General features: G+C 34.6%; 1 long non-coding RNA gene across 1 annotated transcript in view; it reads left to right on the forward strand.

Moving 5' to 3' along the window:
* LOC130047713 (uncharacterized) overlaps positions 1-12900 on the forward strand; it is a 34304-nt gene extending 21404 nt beyond the window's left edge. The window contains exons 2-3 of the long non-coding RNA XR_008796539.1: positions 9040-9179; positions 12629-12900. This is a non-coding gene — a long non-coding RNA (uncharacterized LOC130047713). The remainder of the gene's footprint in view (positions 1-9039; positions 9180-12628) is intronic.
* Positions 12901-13552: the final 652 nt, after the last annotated feature.

The raw sequence follows: 13552 nt of genomic DNA on the forward strand, positions 1-13552 counted from the left end.
TCAGTATTGTTTTTCAGTTCAGTAATTCAAATACCCCCGCCCGCCCGGTAGTGATTCCCACAGCAGCTTCAAAAGGGCAGGGAAAATTAGTACCTCAGACAGGGGCAGAAGGGAACCCTCGCTTTGTTCGGGGCATTAAACATCACAATCTCACAAGTCAAGGTTTTCATGAAAATGCTCAATGCACTCTTCAAAAAATTGTACAATTATAAAACAAAGTAACAATGAATCAAATAATTCTTTTTAATCTGTTACTAGGGAAACAAAGCCCGGTGGGTAGTAATTTTATATGGTTTCTTAAATGTTTATGGTCCAAATATTATGTTTAAAGTGAAATTTTTCTGACGTAGACCTTGTAAAGCTGCTCAATATGCATTTTTTGTTGCCATGGCAACCAATTAAAATTTTATTAAAGATATAAAAAGTGCTATGTTCTGTATTTTAAAATAAAAACTTTCTACCAACTAGTATAATCTTATAGATAATACTCTTATTAAGAATTCTACCAGCTTTTTACCCCATAAGTTTGCCTCGATTAGTTTTTATAACACTAATATTCCCGTTTGTACAAAGATCGCGTAAATGTAAAACATCACAAAATTAAGCCCATCTGGTCAAAAAACAACACGGGCGATTTTTTTAAAAAGTCAATTTTAAAAGATAAATTCCTACTGAACATACTGATATGCAACATGACTTTGTTCGCTACATGTCAAAATGTCGCAAACCTTATTTGTTACTCATGAATGAAAACATTTTAACTCCTGTTTTCGTTAGCTGTTGATCGAATACATGCAATTCCCCATCACTTAAAATTTTCGTATGGAAGATCAAGACTGAAAAACGTCATTTGAAAGTTTAATTGAAGCTGCGCGATGTTTCAGGAATTTCTGTGCCTTGTTTTGAAATATTGCACAGAGTCAATTGACACCGGAATCATGATTAATTGATATGGATTAATTTATATTGTACCCGTATATATTTAAATTTTATTTTGATTATGATACTGTAAAATAGTCTCGTCACACGATCTCTGCGAAATTGAGTTGTCTCTCTTGTTTATCTGATTTAGATATCGCTAATTATAGATATACCTAACAACTTTTGAAATATCAGAATAATTTTAACAATCTTTCAGATATTATTAAAAATGTTATTTCCATAGATGAATACTTCATGTTCGTGTTTTAAAAATGAATTTCCAAGTATTTTTGTGTGCAAAATGGCCGGGGAATTATTACTCAAATTGATAATAAAACTGACATCTCTCTTAATTGTGATAAAAGCAGTGAAGGAATGGTGTGCCACGAAATGACATGGGTTTCAAATGGCTTTTCTCAAACTGCTCATAATATCTCCTTCATACTTCTTGGGGTACACAAGAGCGCGTGCCAATCCGCGCATCTAGCTAGCTAGGTTCACAGTCGTGTACCGATTCAAAGTGGTTCACCGTAAAAGCAAAATGGTAAATGCATATATATATAGTGATGAAAAGAAAACTGTCACCATTTTTTTTTTCAAATTGAAAAACTTGTCACAATATCATACCGAACAAATTTCGCAAGATTGAAGTATAAACTTTTTTTTGAAAATGATACCATACTTAGACAGATGTGTACCGTTATCACGTGCTTCCAATTATCGGATTAGACACAAGTGATCAATTACAATCTGTTCAATTTACCTGGTCAAATACTGCATGATTATGATCTAAAACGAACTTCACAAAAGAAACAGACGTTTGTAATTGGGGTACAAAAAGGGGAATTTTTGTGTTGTCTTCAATGGCAAAAGGGCGGCGATTTTTTTGTTTTAGATTTGGGAAAGGGCAGAGGGGCGGCGGCAAAAGGCGGCAGGGCGGGGCGCCCCTCTGAAACTGTTTAAGGGAATACCCCCTCCCCTCCCCCCAGAGTAACAAAAAAGTAATTTTATTACAAAGGAATAGTAATACACTAATTGATAGCTGATTACAATAAAATCGTAAGGTAACCATGGCCTTTTTCGATCATGCAGGAAGATGGATGCTAGGTATTTTCTGCCAATTAAGTTTAAATTCAGCCCAACAATTTCAACACTATGACATGTACAACACTAAATATTTTTTTTAACAAGACGCTTCATTAAAGAAATTTATTTAACATTATTAGTTTTCTATTCACCTAATGTATTATCTAGTTTCTTCCGGCCAAAGTGTCCACTATTAAATGTCAGCTAGACCATGTAGACAGATTCAATGATGGAATCTAGTTGTATTCACCTTTTTTGTGTTACACATACCATGTGAGAGTAAAATATAATTGTTCTATATCTATTTCATGTAAACAATATTTGGGAATTGTCAAGCTAGCTGGATAATTTTGCTGCAAGGCATTTAATATCATGATATCATATTGTGCTTGTTTTAAAATATACATGTATATGCAAATTAAAGATTGCCCAAGTCCTATAATGAAAAAATGACAAGCATGGTATTATGATAAATATGTACGTTTTTGTTATATGCATAATTTTGCAAGGAACTCTAGTTTTTTTTAAATGCATACATACCTACATGTATATACTGCCCACCATGAATTAGTATACACTCACCAAAATAAGTTACTTGTGCATAAAAAAGAAACATGGGTTACATCATAGATATAGATCTTTTGATGTAAATACATAACTCTTGCAAATAAATATATAAAGGTAGGCTTTTAACTTTTCATATCCTTCTGGTCTTTTTATTAAAATACTTGATTTTCTGAATTCTCTAAATAAGAGATATTATGAAAAATTTAAATTGAAACTATTTCGAACTATTTACTAATACATATTATTTTGTATTTGATGTGAATATAGTAACTTTTATAAGACCCTTTGATTTTTCAACTGTAATAAATCAATATCACAATTTAAGACTATATCAAAATATTGAAAGTCCATTATTGTTTCACATATATTGAATTTGTACCCTTAACTAATTATTTTATTGAGCTTAATTGAAAGTTATATTCAGTGAATTAATTTGGCTCTTTTTCATTATATCATATACTATTGGCTATCATTAAGGCACAATGTATCTAGGTTTATATAATTGCACCTGTCAATAAGTTAGTCCTAATACTAAATGCAGTTTTGGCAAGACACACATCAAATATTTAATGCAAGTGTACCTCTAAGTTTTGAGAGGAATTCTTAAATCATTTAAGACGTGAAGGGGCGATGGCGAAATCAAATGTTCAATGTCTGACAAAAAACTAAATTCACATCAAAATTGGTACCGTATACGTTTTACATAGTTTTCACGAAATCACACCCCACTCCCCTTAAATCTAAATATTATGAATGTTGAAACTAATCGATTAACAAGTAAAAACATGCGAGTATAAATAATGCTGTTATACTTTTACTTCTGTTTATTCACAAATTAAAGTGTACATTTAAAATATTTAATGTTCATTAAAATGTAATATATTATTTTGTGGTTTTTAACAGTCACTTGTCTTTTTTCCACTAAAGTGAAATCGATGTTGGATGACAAAAACTGATTCGAGTTTTTACTCCCCCTGAGGCCCCCTAACTATTTGAATTTAATTTTTTTTCCTGACATTGGTCTTTTGATTTCGCCCTTAAACATGATGGGCACTCAACAACGATGGATCAAATTCTGTGTGTTGACTATGCCATTGACCCAATAACCAGAAAAACTTACTACAAAATTTATACTTGTAAATGTTATTTATTGGTAATCAGTTTTTATACAGGACCCTGCATACAAAATAACCTCTAAAGTAATAATCTTGAATACTTATGATATTCATTGTAAAATTTAATATTGTTTATTTATTCTATTAATATCTATCATAGGGGCACATGCTTCATTACAATTTTATGTCTTATTTTAAGTTATACATACACAACTACATGTATATAATTTATTGATTCTTTTAATAGATAACTAAAATTGTTCAAATACATGTTGTCAATATTTGAACAATGCACCCACAGGAAAGAAACATGGAAGAGTGTGGGATGCAAACACAAAACTAAACAATAGTAATTTGTCTGCATGTGCATGTACGCGCACGTAAGTGCATTGCAATTTTGGTACAAAAAAAAATTGAAAATCAGAATTCACAAGGAATCAACCTGAAACCTTGTTAGGATGATAGCTAGTATATCATTTGTATATATGCAAGATGATAGTCGTGTTGTCTGCACGCGCGTGCATGCACATGCATCACATTTTTCGTACAAGAATTTTGTAATCAGTGTAACTTTTTTGTTGCTCATTCAAATCGTTTGATATTCATATCATAGGTAGGTATTGAGATCCTTAACTGATCTGCATTGTCAAAATTACCAATCTGCACGCGCATGCACGTGCGCTTCTTTTTGATTGGATAATACATGTACTAAAACATCTGTAACTCTCTTATTAATGAAGCGAATGAGTTGATATTCACTTTATAGGTAGATGATATGTGTATCTATATATTGGTGTAACAAAAAATGCCAACGCAAAGGTGCATGCACATGCATCATATTTCAAAAGTTTTTTTTTTTAAGGACGATAATGTTTTTGTTTTTCATCAAATTCTTTTGATTTTGAGGTTTTAGGTGTGTCTTGGTACTCCTTACAAATTGCTGTGGTTAAAATTACTGGTCAGCACTTGCACGCACGTGTGCTGATTTCTGATTGGATGATTTTAAAATCACTATAACTTTCTTGTATTTGATGCAAACATTAAGAAATTCTTTCTGTGGGTATATGATAGAAAGGCCTGTACTAGAATGACATCAACAAAAGTACGGAATCATACTCGTGTGTGCGTGTATGCACGTGCATTGCTTTCTTTTATTTCTTTGCACTGAAATGACCATAGTAAATCATAGTAAACGTACTACATGTAATTGAAGGCTAAAATAAAATGATTTTTGCTATAGGTTTACAATGACTATACTTTTTAACTGGTTTGGGGAACATATGCAATGGTCCCAGTTACAATTAGAACTAGTTACAAATGGAATTTTGATTTTACTTTAGATTGCAGAATTTTTATCTTTGATATGATTTTATACAGAAATGCAACTCATTTTTAGCTCAAGTGAGCATTTCTGATCACCCATTGTCTATCGTCTGACTGTCTGTAACTTTTCACATTTTCGACTTCTTCTCCAGAACCACATGACCAATTTCAAACAAACTTGGCAAAAAGCATCCTTGGGTGGAGGCAATTTAAGTTTGATGAAATGAAGGGTAACACCCTGCTCCAAGGGGAAATAATAGCGAATTAGTAGATATATATTGACAAATTTATAAAAATTTCTCCACAAAAATCCTGTGGGGATCTGTGTTGGAATAGATCCTCAATACCACCTTGCTTGTCGCAAAAGACGACTAAATGGGGTGGTCCTTCGGATGAGACTGCAAAAACCGAGGTCCCGTGTCACAGCAGATGTGGCACGAGATAGATCCCTCCCTGCTCAATGGCCCTAAGCACCGAGCATAGGCCTAAATGTTGCAGCCCTTCACCGGCATTGGTGACATCTCCATATGAGTGAAATATTCTCGAGAGGGACATAAAACAATATTCAATCAATCAATATCCAGTATAATACTTCCAGAACAAGCAGGCCAATTTCATGCAATGAAGGGCCATGCTACCTTTAAAGGTATAAAAGAGATAATTACAAAAATAGGGAGGGGTCAATTAAAAATCTTCTCAAGAACTGCTGGGCAAGGAAAGTTCAAATGTTCATGGCAGCTTCCTGACATAGTGCAGATTAAAGTTTGTTGAAACCATGGCTCCTGGGGGGTAGGATGGGGCTACAATAGGGGATCAAAGTTTTATATCTGAATATATAGGGAACAAATCTTTAAAAAGCTCCTTCATAAAGCAATACTTATATATAAATATTTATTATATTTAATATATATATTTATTTAATAGTAAATATATATAATGCTATCCATTTCACGTAATTTTTGGAATTTTTTAATTATTCTGATGTCAACCTTACACTTATATTTTTCACAGGTTTTGAATATAATGTCTCCAGTATATATATGTTTGACGATTGTTACCATGGAAACGAACTCACAGACCAACATGTATGTCAAAACAGGTGGGTTGTTTTGGTAAATTAAATATAGTGGTACCCATTTCAATCAATTTTAGAATTTTTAAATTAGTCTGATGTCAGTCATACACTTCCGGTTTTTTTTACAGGTTTTGAACATGATGTCTCCAGCAAGGATATGTTTGATGATGGTTACCATGGGAACGAACTCACAGACCTATGTCAAAAATGTCATTTTCTGATAGAATAGGCATAATGCTATCCATTTCACTTAATTTTAGAATTTTTAATTATTCTGATGTCAGCCATACACTTCCGGGTTCTCTACAGGTTTTAAATATGATGTCTCCAGCAAGGATATCTTTGATGATGGTTACCATGGGAACAATCTCACAGACCTATGTCAAAAATTTAATTTTTTGATAGAATAGGCATACTGCTATCCATTTCACTCAATTTTAGAATTTTTTAATTATTCTCATGTCAGTCATACCTTTCCATTTTTTGTTTACAGGTTTTGAACATGATGTCTCCAGCAAGGATATGGTTGATAACGGTTACCATGGAAACGAACTCACGGACCTATGTCAAAAATGTCTTTTTCTGATAAAATAAATATAATGCTATCCATTTCACTTAATTTTAGAATTTTTTAATTATTCTAATGTCAGCCATACACTTCCGGGTTCTCTACAGGTTCTAAATATGATATCTCCAGCAAGGATATGCTTGATGGTGGTTACCATGGTAACGAACTCAAAGACCTATTTAGAAATGAATTTTTCTGTTAAATTAAAACTAATTACTTTAATCACTTTAGGAATTTTTTCACTGCTCTGATGTCAGTTCCATACCCCCTTTTAGACAAATAGTAAATTTCAGTAAATTATAATGTCTCCAGCAAGGGTATCTTTGATGTTCGTTACCATGGAAACGAACTCACGAACCTATCTAAAAAATGTCTTTTTTCGATAAAATGAGTACAATACTATCTATTTCACTCATTTTAAGGATTTTTTAATTACTCTGATGTCAGTCCCATACATCCTTAATTGTGTTTAAAATGAATTTTCTTTACCGAGTCGAGCGTAAAAAAGCGCATCAAAATCGGTGCAGAAATAACACAGTTATCGATCTATAAGTGGCTATTTAAATTGCAAATTTAAATATAAACCTGCAGAATCACAGCTCGAGCATTGGGGTGGACCTAATATGAGTGAGTATATATATATATGATATATCCTGTCATTTAAAAATCAATTAAGGGTGGGTGGGGGGGGGGGTGAAATGACAGCTTGTCTTCCTGTGGCTTATTTCGTATCTGAATATTGCGAGAAAAGGTTTTTTTCAAATCAACCTTACAGCCAAAGCGTAAAAATGTGGCGGGATCTACAATATTTTGACAATTCAATAAGTATGTGGAATGGGAAGATTATGTGCTGCTATATTGAAATGATAATTTTAGCTGAGCACTACATAATTTACAGTAGCAGATCCATCGTCGCACTCACGCTCCCTCATATGATGGAGATAATCGAATAGAAGCACCCGTGGGTAACCGACGATGTAGCGGATCTAGTGGGTGGGTTTTATTTGAACGTTATCAACCAAAAATTATCAGCATTTGCTCTTTTGTGGTCTTCGATTCACCTCCCTTTTTTAAGGAATTTTCTGGATCCGCCACAGATTTGTTATCAAGAAATACAACTCAGTCCATGTTCACTAAAAATCTACAAGAGTTGTCTTTCTTTAAGAAGCAGAAGACACTTGCTGTGAAAACGGAAATGCATGCCGAATTCTGAAGAAACGCTTGTTTTAGGGATCTTTACAGGTACTTCGCAAAAAGAAATGTCAGATTGTCAACCTAGGCCTAACGTACATGTAACATTGAGTTTGTTTACACCAGTGGCGAATCTAGGCAATTTTGAAAGGGGTGCGACCTAAATGTGTACTTTTTCTACACAAGGCCATGAGATGACAACAAATTCTTTCTTTTTGAAAAAATTACTCAACCAAATGTGAGGGGGGGGGGTTGTTAACCCCCTGTGGATCCGCCACTGGTTTATGTCACAGCTGTCTCTGGGGACAAGGATGAGGTATTAAAAGAGGTTCAAAGAACCACAGGGTACAATATGACATTTGATATAAAGGTTCAAGTTGTTTAATAGTGTGGCCTTTATGTTAGGAGTAAGGACTACTTAGGACTTTAGAAAATTTTAATTTATGCACACCGAGCGTACATTCAAGTTTGTTCACACAATGACTACTGAGGTCAGGGTGAGGTCACAAGAGGAAAAGGTGTTTTCTTCCAAGATAAATTTTCTTTTTAGGAGCCACAGATTTAAATTCATTTTACAAATAAATCTATATGCAAGCATCATCTTGTACTTTTTAAAATTTGTACACAACACGACTCTTGTGTTCAAGATTAGGTCACTAAGGAGGAATACACAGAACTGAGGTTTTTGTTTTAAAAGAGATAATGCTGCAACTCAGATGGGCATCCTCATTCACTGTAGATTACAGTTATTTCATGTTAAGACGACCCCTGCGGGATTAGAATGGAGTCACAAAAGAGTTGTAATGATTACGTACATGTATGAATAAAGTAGACATTTTTAATGAAAATCTTTTAAAGGACCAAATCATGATGAATTCTATTTTTTTAAATTATGTGTACTAGCATCTCCATGTCTTGTAGATTCATAGTTAACATTGCGACCCCTGAGTCCAGGTAGGGGAAGATGCACTGTATCCACCTGTGGGGTTTCATTGTGGGGCACAGCATCAAAAATGCATCATTTAATGTAATAATTAAAAGAATATCAATATCAAAGAATAAATGAAAAACTAATGATTTGGATCTAAACGCTGCTCAGGATGTCCACTTTTTTGTCTCGGGCTCGTAATCCTGTCTACTTTGTGTCTCGCTTGTTTTGTTTTTATTTAATTCCTATTGTCTATTTTATCTAGGATGTTGTCCACTAAGCTAATGGTGGGGATCGTAGCACTACCCTGCACACAGACATGGAATGAATCTGCCTAGTCCATTATCAGAAGAGTGACCGGGACTGTTTGTCCCATCAGAGAAGTTTCTCGAGAAGCATGACAAGGTACAGAGCTACATTATCTTCAATTAGTTTTACTTTCTGTAGCAACACCACCCATTTTTTAAAAATTACCCAAAACAATAAAAATCAGGTGTAATTACCAATTTTAAGTATGCTGATTTCAAATCTGGATTCCTTTTACTCCAATTTCTTATAGAAAATGAGGTATAGTGTCTTAAACACCCCTACCGTCAGGTTGACAAAAATGGAAAATGTTTCATTTCACATCAAAAAGTGACCCAACTTTATTTCTTGAAACATCATTACCCAAATCAATAAAAATCAGGTGTAATTACCAATTTTGATTATGCTGAATCCAAATCTGAATTCCTTTTACTCCACTTTCTTACAGAAAATGAGGTATAGTGTCTTAAACACCCCTACAGTCAGGTTGTCAAAAACGGAAAATGTTCCATTTCACATTAAAAAGTGACCCAAAGTTATTTCTTGAAATAGGCATACAACATAGAAAGGAAAACAATTGATACTAAATTGTTCCATGAACATTCTTAGTTGTTTTGGAAAAAATATATCTCACCTCTGGACTTCACAGATACAGGAAAGAAAGAGGTATACGGAGCGGATCAAATATCTTAAATTTAATCAGATTGGGCCATAGCTTAATGAACTGGTGAACAGGAGCAAAAGTAAAACTAATAGGAAAACTGATTTATTAAACATCAGCAAGTCTTTTCCCGAGAACTTCTGGTAGAGCTGTCGAGGGAGGGGGAGAGAAGCTGAGTTGTATCATTATCAGAATTTACCGAAACACTGGACTCTCTGGCCAGTCTGGGGGCTGGGTTACATCAGAACTGACAGAAGCAGATTAACTCACTAGTCACTAGCCAGTCTGGGGGTTGAGTGGTATCAGAATCTGTTTGAGAATGAATGGTTGAAATGTTTATTATTTAGTTATTTTTATTTTTTCAGAATTCAGAAATTTAAAAACTGCAATGATCAGATTTTTCTGCAACACCAATAATGTCCCAATGGCACTTCAAGTACAAACCATGATATTAAAAAAAATGAAATGAAATGATAGATGAATAAAATATTTGTCTGTAAGTTACTTTATTTATCTGTAAGTAAGTCACTAAGTGAAACTAGTGGCACTGCAACTTGCAAGTGAAAATTGTATCATCTGTATAGCTTAAGACCCCTTTTAAATTTTTCTTGCCTTGTCATTAATATTGTTGAAAATTTGGCAAATAGCATTTTTAGCTCCCCCCCCCCCCCCCAGTCCATACTCCACTTTTCTTTAAACACTAAAAATCCAGCTAATTCAGTGAGGAAGAAATATGTCACTATATTTCGAATTTCCTCTAGCCTAGACTATATCAAATTGAATACCGCACTACTATCAGTCACAGATTGACACTGGTAGGGGTATGGGGACCTGGTCTGTGAGTGTGATGGAAAAGATTCTGATGAAAATAAAGATTCACTCACATGTGATGTATAAACAGTGTATTAGTGTATACTTCCGGTACGTTGTGTGTACGTTAATATTGAGAGTTATCTTTCCTTGGATATTGAAATCAATCAAATACTATATGAACACGGGCAATTATCGTCCATGTTTGACCTCAGTATAATTTATTTATGCATAAAATTTATTAATATGTCACTCTTTGTTTCATATTTCACCGTTAAGTCAATGTAATACATGTATTCGCTCTGCTTGTATCATTGCTGTGGTGTTTTTCCTTTGATGATCACTGTGTTTTTATTTTTGATACACCATGACTTGTTGTGCTCTAACAACCATACTCTATCAAGATAGAGCATGTCAGGGTGCATCGACAATCTCAATGACATTTGACCTTACATTGGAGGAGAAACAATATAAACAAACTAGTCCATTTAATTATCAATAAAACAAACTCAAATAAACGTATTGGATATTCCGAGCTGTCTTCTTGTTTTCTTACTTCAACACAAATCGTTGCATCCAGTAATTCATCTCGGTCAAAAATGGGACATTGCCCCGTGCGGCACGCCACTTGTTGAACGTTTCAATTGCCCATTTAGTATTTTTACGAGTGTTAAGATTTTTTGTGAGTCTATCAAATGCTGAATTTCATCATCGGACACCGGTTCAAATCGTTCATTTTTCATCTCGACCTCAGGACTGGAGAAATTTGGCGCACTCAAATCAGTCTCCATCATGTCCAAAATATCTCCTATATCGAAATCCATGAGGTTCGTTTTTTAGTCCCGGTAGATCGAGCGTCATACTTTGCAACGAATCTTTAACATGTATCTGATTTTCTATATACGGATTCTGCAAACTGTGAGAGCAAAAATTCCAAGCCATCGTCCATGGTGGTTATTGCTTAAAAAGTGACAAGCGTTTTATTCGACCGTATCGGATAAACATGCGATTTCGATAATGAGTTTTGATTGGTCTAAATTTTGGTCACGCAGTTCCTTGTTAGAGTACAGTTTTATAATTAAGGATGATGCAATGATTTCTGAGCGCAATGATAGAAAACATTTAGAGTAACCTTGAACCCGTGCATCTTCCGATACCAGTCTCGGGGGCTCCGCCCCCTCGACTGGTATCGGAAGATACACTCGTTCAAGGATACTCTAAATATTACTTAACCCTTCAATCTCAAAGGGATTTTCTGGAATGTGCCTAATCACGTGAGATACGCTAAATATCAACTTCGCATCATTCGTAGGCTCTAGGTTTATCCATATTAGCCCGTAAAAAACAGGGACTGGAACCTCGTCCCACTTTTCCAGTAGAAATAAAAATAGAACATGATGCGCAATCTAGCGAGCGCGGTTGTTGCTACTTCCTGGTCACTTGGCCAGCTATCAAATTATTTTTTTTGATTAATCATTTGAAAACTTTTTTATTTAAAACAAGTTCTTAGATTTCAAACATTCATTATTAAACTTACTAACACATAGTATATATACTGTACCTAATAACCATATTAACTGCTAGCAAATAATTAAGAAAAGAAAAAAAAATATACACTGTATTTATAATCTCTTGAAGAAATAAATCAAGTCTTCTTGTTACGTAATTCAAAGATGATATTTAAAAATAAGTCTGAGCTAGGTTTTGGTTGTCACATAAAACTAACACAGTAGTCGACGTCATCTTCGTTTTGTCACTGTCATCTAGTAAGTGCCCACGTATTCAGCAAAGTTCATTCTTTGCCACCATTTTAATTATTTCATGCTTTGAGGTGGCACTTTTAAGGAAGGAGTACACAGTTTGTGTTTCTGGTTGCAAGAACGGCTCACCCACCCCCGAATACATAATGTGTACAGGGGGTTATAGTAGGTACCACTCACTCTAAACAGGGATTTCATGTAGGGACTCATTTCTCCCGAGTGTCTTGACATTTACCAGCTGGCAACATATGTGTCTCGATCATCTAAGCCTCATTTACATTCTCAATTTGGGTTATAAATTATCATTTATTTTTTAGGGACTTGTATGAATGGGCAGAAGAAATTTTCTTAACTGACTATCCCATCATTGCCTGCTGTTGGAGACTGAACACTTTATTGAAAATCGCTGGGGTGTAGCAAACAGTGGGTGTCATTGCCCTGAGAAGAGTCAGAGAAGTATTCATTTTTATTGGAAAAAGTTTAGTTCATGTAAAGAGCATGAAGGCAGATTTTACAGTTATCTCCCTTAGACTATGTAAATTATAATACAGCTCTTGCTAATGATGTTATTTAACTTATTAAATGTTGTTTGAATGTTGTCAATTTGGTTTGTAGTCAAAGACATGAGTTATAGCTGCCTGTATTGTACCAGTTCACATACAGTTACCTACAGAATTAACAGTAGATTACATGTACCTGACTCTCTAGGGATGCATTTTTACCTGAGTGATTATTGCTGTTGGTCTGCATACATCATTGTGTTACGTCTGTCGTGCATTACCAATTGAACATGTTATATACCTGTCTGTAGATGGGACGTATTATGGTACAGCAATGTCTGTATGTCTGTCTGTAGATGGGACGTATTATGGTACAGCAATGTCTGTGTGTCTGTCTGTAGATGGGACGTATTATGGTACAGCAATGTCTGTGTGTCTGTCTGTAGATGGGACGTATTATGGTACAGCAATGTCTGTGTGTCTGTCTGTAGATTGGACGTATTATGGTACAGCAATGTCTGTATGTCTGTCTGTAGATGGGACGTATTATGGTACAGCAATGTCTGTGTGTCTGTCTGTAGATGGGACGTATTATGGTACAGCAATGTCTGTGTGTCTGTCTGTAGATGGGACGTATTATTACACAGCAATGCCTGTGTGTCTGTCTGTATATGGGACGTATTATGGTACAGCAATGTCTGTGTGTCTGTCTGTAGATGGGATATATTATGGTACAGCAAT

The sequence above is a fragment of the Ostrea edulis genome, chromosome 7 (genome assembly GCF_947568905.1).
Source record: "Ostrea edulis chromosome 7, xbOstEdul1.1, whole genome shotgun sequence".
Taxonomy (NCBI): Eukaryota; Metazoa; Mollusca; class Bivalvia; order Ostreida; family Ostreidae; genus Ostrea; species Ostrea edulis.